Source organism: Fukomys damarensis, unplaced genomic scaffold (assembly GCF_012274545.1).
Source record: "Fukomys damarensis isolate Sample0158 unplaced genomic scaffold, DMR_v1.0_HiC HiC_scaffold_23, whole genome shotgun sequence".
NCBI lineage: Eukaryota > Metazoa > Chordata > Mammalia > Rodentia > Bathyergidae > Fukomys > Fukomys damarensis.
The window spans coordinates 28,203,613-28,211,470 of NW_022900935.1; the positions used below are offsets into that span (position 1 = coordinate 28,203,613).

Sequence of the window (7,858 nt, forward strand, 5' to 3'; positions counted from 1 at the left end):
ATATATATATGAATGGCTAGGTCTGAGCAGGTTCTAAAAGCATAATTAAGTTACATGAAAATATGGTGCAAATGATTACGTTTCCTATTCCTGATGTCTTCTGTCCTCTAGTATGTTTCTGTGGCTTCGTGGAGTTTTCCTTATGACCTACTGAAAGAAGAAGAGTAGGATTCAAAGATGACTGCATATTATGAAGGCACCCGTGGAAAGTGGACAGTTATAGTACTACAACTTTTTTTCTGGGACATCCCTGAAGGACAACTGTGAAGAAAAATAATCACAGTTGGCAAAATCTTTGGGCTGTACATCTAGTCATATATTATAATAGTAAGAAAAAAATGACCTGATGTGTAACTATACACCAATTCGTAGGCTGCAGCCAATGGTCTGGCTTGACAATTAAGAAATTGGAAGGAACATCACTGGAAAATAGTTAACATAGACTTTGGGGAAGAGGCACATGGATAGAACTCTCCAAATGGGCTAAGGATATGAAGATATATCTGTATCCCATATAAATGCTCAACAAAAGGTAACCCTCAGCAGAAGAAGGACTTTAATAACCAAGTGGATATGATGACCCAATCTGTGAACAGCAGTCAGATTCCTTCTTAAACCACCCTGTCATTGCCCAATGGGCTCATGAACAAAATGGCCAGAGTGGCAAGGATGGAGATTATGTATCAGCTCAGCAACATGAACATCTACTCACCAGACTTGACCAGAATATTAGCACTGCTGAGTGCCCATCTTTCAGAAGGTCAGCACTAAATCCCCAGTATGGAACCATTATTCAGGGTGATTAATCAGTGATATGTTGGCAGGTTGATTCAAAAGGCATGAAAAGGCAACTCTTTGTACTTACTGGAATGGACATTCTGGGTAAGCATTTGCCTTCTCTGCACAACTGCTATAAAACTTTGAGGAAAACTAACATCTGTGGACTTACAGAATGCCTTATCCACTATCATGATATTCTACACAGAATTGCTTCAGATTAAGGAACTTAATTCAAGAACAAAAAAGTGTGGAAATGGGCTGTGCTCTTGGATTTCACTGATCTTACCATGTTCCAACAATACTGAGGCCACTGGCTTGTTAGAACTGTAGAATGGTCTTCTGAAAAAATGTGAGATAATGAAAAGATGGAAATAAAGTGTTTGTAGATGGGGAGGGGAGGAGGGGGTGACGGGAGGGCAGGGGTAAGGGGAAAAAATGAGAATCAAGACTTGTCATGTAGAGGCACAAGATCCCAACAATGAATGTAACTGTACTGTATCCCTAAAATGTACCAATAAACTCAATTAAAGCTGAAAAAAAAAGAGAATGGTCTTCTGAAGATATCGTTACATTACTAGCTGGTGGTGATATCGTGCATGGATAGAGCAAGGTTTTCCAGAAGGCTGTATATTTTTTAAGTCAAAGTCCAATTTACGATACTGTTTTTTCCCTATCCAAGACTCACAAGTCTAGTTATCAAGGGGCAGAAATGGTAATAATACCAGATATCATTGACTCTTGTGACGTTCAAGCAAAATAGTTGCTGCCTGTTCCTATAACCTTCTGCTCCACTGTCCTAAGTGTTTCAACTTCTGAGCAGGTAATGCTTCTACCAGCGGGCACAATAATGAATTGATTTAACTGGAAGTTAAGATTTTCTATGACATTTTGGGCTACTTTTGCCTCTGATAAGTTTTCTTGTATAGTAACCACAGTCTGGGGAGATCTTATAGAGGGGCTCTGGAGCAGAGAGGGGCACCTCAAAGACTCATATGTGGTAAAGTAGGTGGTAAAAATCATGATCAACTGGACCTGAAGACAGATCTTGGAAAGAAACCACTTATTCAAAGCTCAGGAATTTTTGCTTTGATACAATCTTTTTTATTATTTTCCTATTTTTTATTATTTTTATCTTTCCTTTACTAGATCTTGGGGGGGTGGAGATTTTCTTCTTCTTTTAGTTTTTCACTCCCCTCACCTTTTCTTCTTTACCCTATCAACTTTTTTTTCTCTTTTTTTCTTTCTTGTATTTCTTGTATTTTGCTCTGTTTATCTTTTTCCATTTTTTGTTTGTTCTTTATTGTGGCTGTTCTCTAACACTAATACTTTGCTTTGCTCCTCAAGTATCCTCTGTACTAAATAGATTATTAACAGCTATTTGTTAATAATTAGAGAATTCCAAAGAAATATATAGATGCCTACAAATCCAAATCAAGAAGATTTTTAAAAATCTGAATAACCCAATTATAGCCCATGAAACTGAAATAGTAATGATAAACTTAAAAAAACTAAGAAAAGCTCAGGCCTGGTTGAATTCACAGCTAAATTCCACAAAACCTTTTGGAAGATCTAACACCAATATTCCTTAAGATCTTTGATGAAATTGAAAGGGAAAGAGTACTTCCAGCATCATTTTTGGAAGCTACCATTACTCAAATTATGAAAACAGATAAGTACCCAACAAAATAAAGAACTATAAATCAATCTCTTTAATGAATATATATGTATACAAAAATACTCAAGATACTGGTGAAAGGAATACAATGAATAATCAAAAAGATTATACCTCATAACCAAGGTTTAATCTCACAGATGCAACGATAGTTCAACATACAAAAATCAATGGAATACTCCATATGTCATGGTTTATGTTTAGATGTCTTCCCACCAAAGAAAGCCTCATGCAGATGAGATGGGACTTTCTTTTTCAGAGGTAGTTGAATCTGGAATGTGTGATGCTGAGGTTAAGGGTGTGTGATTACTAAGTCACTACATGTGAATGATTAGTTTGGCATTGCTCTAATCCCGATAGTCTGAATAATATAAATGGGGCAGAAAGATGCTGTTAAATTGCCTTTGTCATGTTGTTTCTCATCTGCAATGTCTGTTTTCCATCCCTGTCTTTGAACCAGCCAATTATGGACTGAAACTCTATAAACTGTAAGCCAAATAAATCTCTTCCCCTTTAACTTTGGGTGTCAGGTGTTTTGTCTCAGTAACAAGAGAAAAGCAACTAACACATAAGCAAGGAGACTAGGGATTTAGCTCAGTGGTTCCACTGCCTGCCTTGCAAGCACAAGGTACCTAGTTCAATCCCAGGACCAAAAAAAAAAAAAAAAGCAAGGAGAAAAATTACATCTCTGGGAAAGAGAAGAACAACCATCTTAATACACACTGAAAAAGGCTTTGAGAAAAATCTAAGATCCTTCTATTGAAAAACATGAAAATAGGTATTAAAAGACCTTATCTCAATGGGATAAAAGTCCCTTGAGACAAACATACTGCCAACATCATGTTAGATGGGGAAAGACTGAAAGTTTTCCCTGTAAAATTAGGAACAAGACTAAGATGTTTGCTACCACTACTCTCATTTAGTACAGTATTCAAAATGTTAGCAAGAGCAATTCGGCAAAAAAAAAAAAAATTAAAAAGGACATGTATATCATATAGGAAGAAGTCAAATTTTTTAGATAACACAATCTTACATAGAAGGCCAAAACACTCCACCAAAACACTCTTAGAATTAACAACCAAATTCAGTAATGTTGCAGGATACAAAATCAACAGACAAAAATCAATAGCATTTTTAAACACTAATAATGAACCCACCAATAAAAAATTAAGAAAAACTATCATTAACAATAGAGTGAAGAAAAATTAAATACTTGGGAATTAACTTAAGTGAAAGACCTTTACAACAAAAGCTAAAATACTCTGAAAAAGGAGACCCTTTTGAAAGAGGACACTAGACTATGGAAAGAAGTCCTGTGTTCCTGGACAAGCAGAACCAGTAAAGTCAAAATGGCCATGGTTCCAATACTGGCACAGATTTAATGTAATTCCAATCCAAATAGCATAGCGGTCTTCACAGAATGGGAGAAAACAATCCAAAATTTCACACGGAACCAGAAGAGACCCAGACTAGCAAAAGTTATTCTGGATAAGAAGAACATAGTGGGAACCATCACAATCCCAGACGTGATGATATATTTCAAAGCTACATTAACAAAACAGTATGGTACTAGATGAGAAAGAGACATAATAATCAATGGAATAAAATAAAGGGTGCAGAAACAACTCCAAGCACAGTACACTGTTTGATCTTGGACAAAGGGGCCAAAAGCATACACTTGAGGAAAGAACCTCTTTAATAAATGCTGTTGGGAAAAGTGGCTATCCATATGTAGAAGACTGAATCTAGACCTATGTCTCTCACCTTGTACTAAACTAAAATAAAAATGGATCAAAGAACTAAAGTTAAAACAAACATTTAACCTAGTAGAAGACAAAATATATAAAATTCTTGAAGTCATAGGCTTGGGCAAGGGCTTTGTGAATAGACCCCGCACACACACTTGAACAGGACATAGTATCAAGAACAAATAAATGTGATCAAATCAAATTTAAAAGCTCTTCACAATAAAAGAAACAACAAATAGAGTGAAAAGACAATGAGACTTCAAGAACCTATATTCCAATAAGATGGAAAATACAGAAGAAATGGGCAGATTCCTAGATGCATATGCATTAGCAAAGTTGAATGAAGAAGAACTAAAAATTCTGAACAATCCAATAAAAATAAATGAAATTGAAAATGCAATTAAAAACTTACCACCTAAGAAAATCCCAGACCCTGATGGCTTCACTGCTGAATTTTGGAGACATTTAGAGAAGAATTATTGCCACTACTGTTTAAACACTTCAATGAAGTTTAAAGGGAAGCAATACTCCAAAATTTATTTCTAGAAGAAACAAGCATTACCTTGATCCTCAAAGCATAGAAAAACCCAACCAAAAAAGAGAATTATAGGCCAATCTCACTAATGAACATAGATGCAAAATTCCTCAATAAGACACTGGTAAATAGAATGCAGATCATCAAGAAGATCATATACCCCTGATCAAGTGGGATTCATCCCAGGGATGGAGGGATGATTCAACATATGCAAATCAATAAACATAATATACTATATTAACAGAGCCAAGGACAAAAAACCTATGGTCATCTCAATAGATGCAGAAAAGCCATTTGACAAAATCCAACATGCATTCATGATAAAAAAATCCTACAAAAAATTGGAATAGCAAGTTTCTTACCTCAACCTGTTCAAAGCCTTCTTTGAAAAATCAACAGCAAATATACTAAATGGTCAAAAACTGAAGTCCTTTGCACTAAAATTAGAGACAAGAGAAGGATTTCCACTATCACCACTCCTGTTCAATATAATTTTGGAAACATTAGCTACAGCAATTAGACAAGAGAGAGAAATGAAAGGAATAAAGATATGAAATGAAGAAGTCAAAGTGTCATTATTTGCAGACAACATGATAGTCTCTATAGAAGATCCCAAGAACTCCACCAAAAATCTTTTTGATTTAATAACCAAATTCAGTAGAGTAGCTGGATGCAAAGTAAACACACAGATATCAATAGCTCTCCTTTATGGCAACAACAGATTCACTGCAAAAGGAACTGGAGAAACAACTCCCATCACAATGCATTCAAAAAAAGAAATACCTGGCTAGTAATTTAGCTAAGTGGTGCCACCACTTGCCTGGCAAGCCAAGGCCCTGAGTTTGATCCCTGGTACCCAAAACAAACAAACAACAACAAAAATGTAATACCTAGGAATCAATCTAATGAAAGACATCAAAGACCTCTACTCTGAAAACTATAGCACTCTGAAAAAAAGAGATTGAAAAAAGATAACAGAAAATGGAAAGATGCCCCTTGTTTCTGGGTAGAAAGAATCAATATACTGAAAATGTCCACATTTCCAAAAATGCCATATAGATTCAATGCAATTCCAATTGAAATACCAGTAGCATACTTCACAGACCTTGAGAAAACAATCCAAAAATTCATTTGGAACAAGAAGAGACCTAGAATAGCAAAAGCAATTCTAGGCAATAAGGATAAGGTAGAGGAGACCACAATTCCAAACTAGAAACTATACTACAAAGCTACTGTGATAAAAACACCATGGCATTGGTGAAGAAAGAGACCCAATATATCCACACCTATGTTTATAGGGGCACAGTTTGTAATAGCTAAAACTTGGAAACAGCCCATTTGCCCATCAGTTGGAAACTGGATAAAGAAGATGTTTTTTTAAATAAAATGGAATACTACTCAGCCATAAAGAATGAGAAATTAGATTCATTCATAGGAAAATGGATACATATTGAGGATATACACCTAAGTGAAATAAATAAGTTAGACGTGTAAATACCGAATAGCTTCTCTGGTGTGAAAAACTATAATAGTATATAAGATCCTAGTGAGATAATTGGCAATGTGAAATAGGAAGAAAAGGGTTAAAAATGTAGGGAAAGGGAGAAGGGTAGGGGAAAGGTAACAAGGGAAAAGAAAAAAAATAGGAGAAACTGAAAAGATGGAAATACTTTTCCCCCACCCTTCCCACTTTCCCTACACCTTTAGCCCTTTACTGCCTATTTCACATTATTAATTATCTCATTAGGATCCTGTGTACTATTATAGTTTTTCACACCAGAGAAACTATTTGGTAAAACTATTCGGTATTTCCATTAAGGGAGAGGAAAAAAATATGAGAAACTGCAAAAATGGAAATAAAGTGTTTGTAAATGGGGAGGGGAGGGGGGGGAAGGGAGGGCAGGGACAAGGGGAAAAAATGAGAACCAAGACCTGTCATGTAAAGGTACAAGATCCCAGTAATGAATGTAACTGTATTGTATATCTAAAATGTGCCAATAAACTCAATGAAGAAAAAAATATATTTTGATAGCTGACAATATGCTACCCAGTGATTTTCTGTTGTGTTCTATGACCTTTCTACTGTATGTCTATTTTGCTATTAATTTTAATTACAGAATATAGTTTCCAGCATGAGAGCTCAAGGCCAAGACCTTGCCAGAGCCTCTCAGAAGAAGACAAATGGGAAAGCAGTGTGGCTTAAAGCCATGTGGTATTCCTTACCAAGGATCCAATGGGCTCTTTTCATATAAATTTCACTGCTGTGGTCTGATGCTTCTCCATGTCTCACAAAATATAAAGGGAGAATGAGATGTGACAACAGAAATACCACCCAGTTGCTGGGCTCAGTTCCGTACAACGTAAGAGAACTTGCACAGCACAGCCTAAAACAAAGTACGCACAAACTTTAAGGGAGGCAGTCAGTTTCCAAACAGTACAGGTCTAAAAACAGTCTTAGCATATGGGACACACACACACACACACACACACACCACGCGTAAAACACACATATACAATGTACCCTCCTGAAGCTAAGAACACAGTGTAAAAATCATGGTGTGTAGATCTGCAGATTTGGGTTTCCCATACAGTTCAGGCTTTAATTTCTAATAGAGCCTTATAAAAGCCACTCTACATCTCAGAGACTCGATTACTTAAACTTTCAAAACAAGATAACTCAATTCAATAAGTGTCTCTTTTGTGCCAAGTATTGTGCTATGTGGGTTCATTTAATCAGAAGAATAATTCTACCAAGACAACATAATCCAAGTTCCTTGAGGGCAGTAACTGCTTCATTTATTCTACTTTTCACTCTATAATATAATTAATTTGTGTAATGCCTGCCTCTCATTCCAAATTGTGACAACTTCAGATCAAAAGTAGGTCTAATTTAAGTTAGGGTCGCCGGTGTCTAGGACCTATTGAAACAAGGCAAAAGAAATAAGAACAGAGGCATTTAGAGATTAAAGACCAAGTGACAGTTGAATTCACTAAAACATAACCTAGGAGGAGAAAGTAATGAAAAGCCCTTGTGGCTTTGGTTTTTTTGATACCAAGGCAGGAAACTCTGTTGCTTTAATTCTCTCTCTCTCTCTCTCCTCCCTCTCTCTCCTCTCTCTCTTT

At 36.1% G+C, this 7,858-nt stretch overlaps 1 protein-coding gene across 4 annotated transcripts in view; it reads right to left on the reverse strand.

The window, feature by feature from the left end:
• Agbl4 (ATP/GTP binding protein like 4) overlaps positions 1-7,858 on the reverse strand; it is a 1,213,327-nt gene that overhangs the window by 549,780 nt on the left and 655,689 nt on the right. The window lies entirely within an intron of this gene.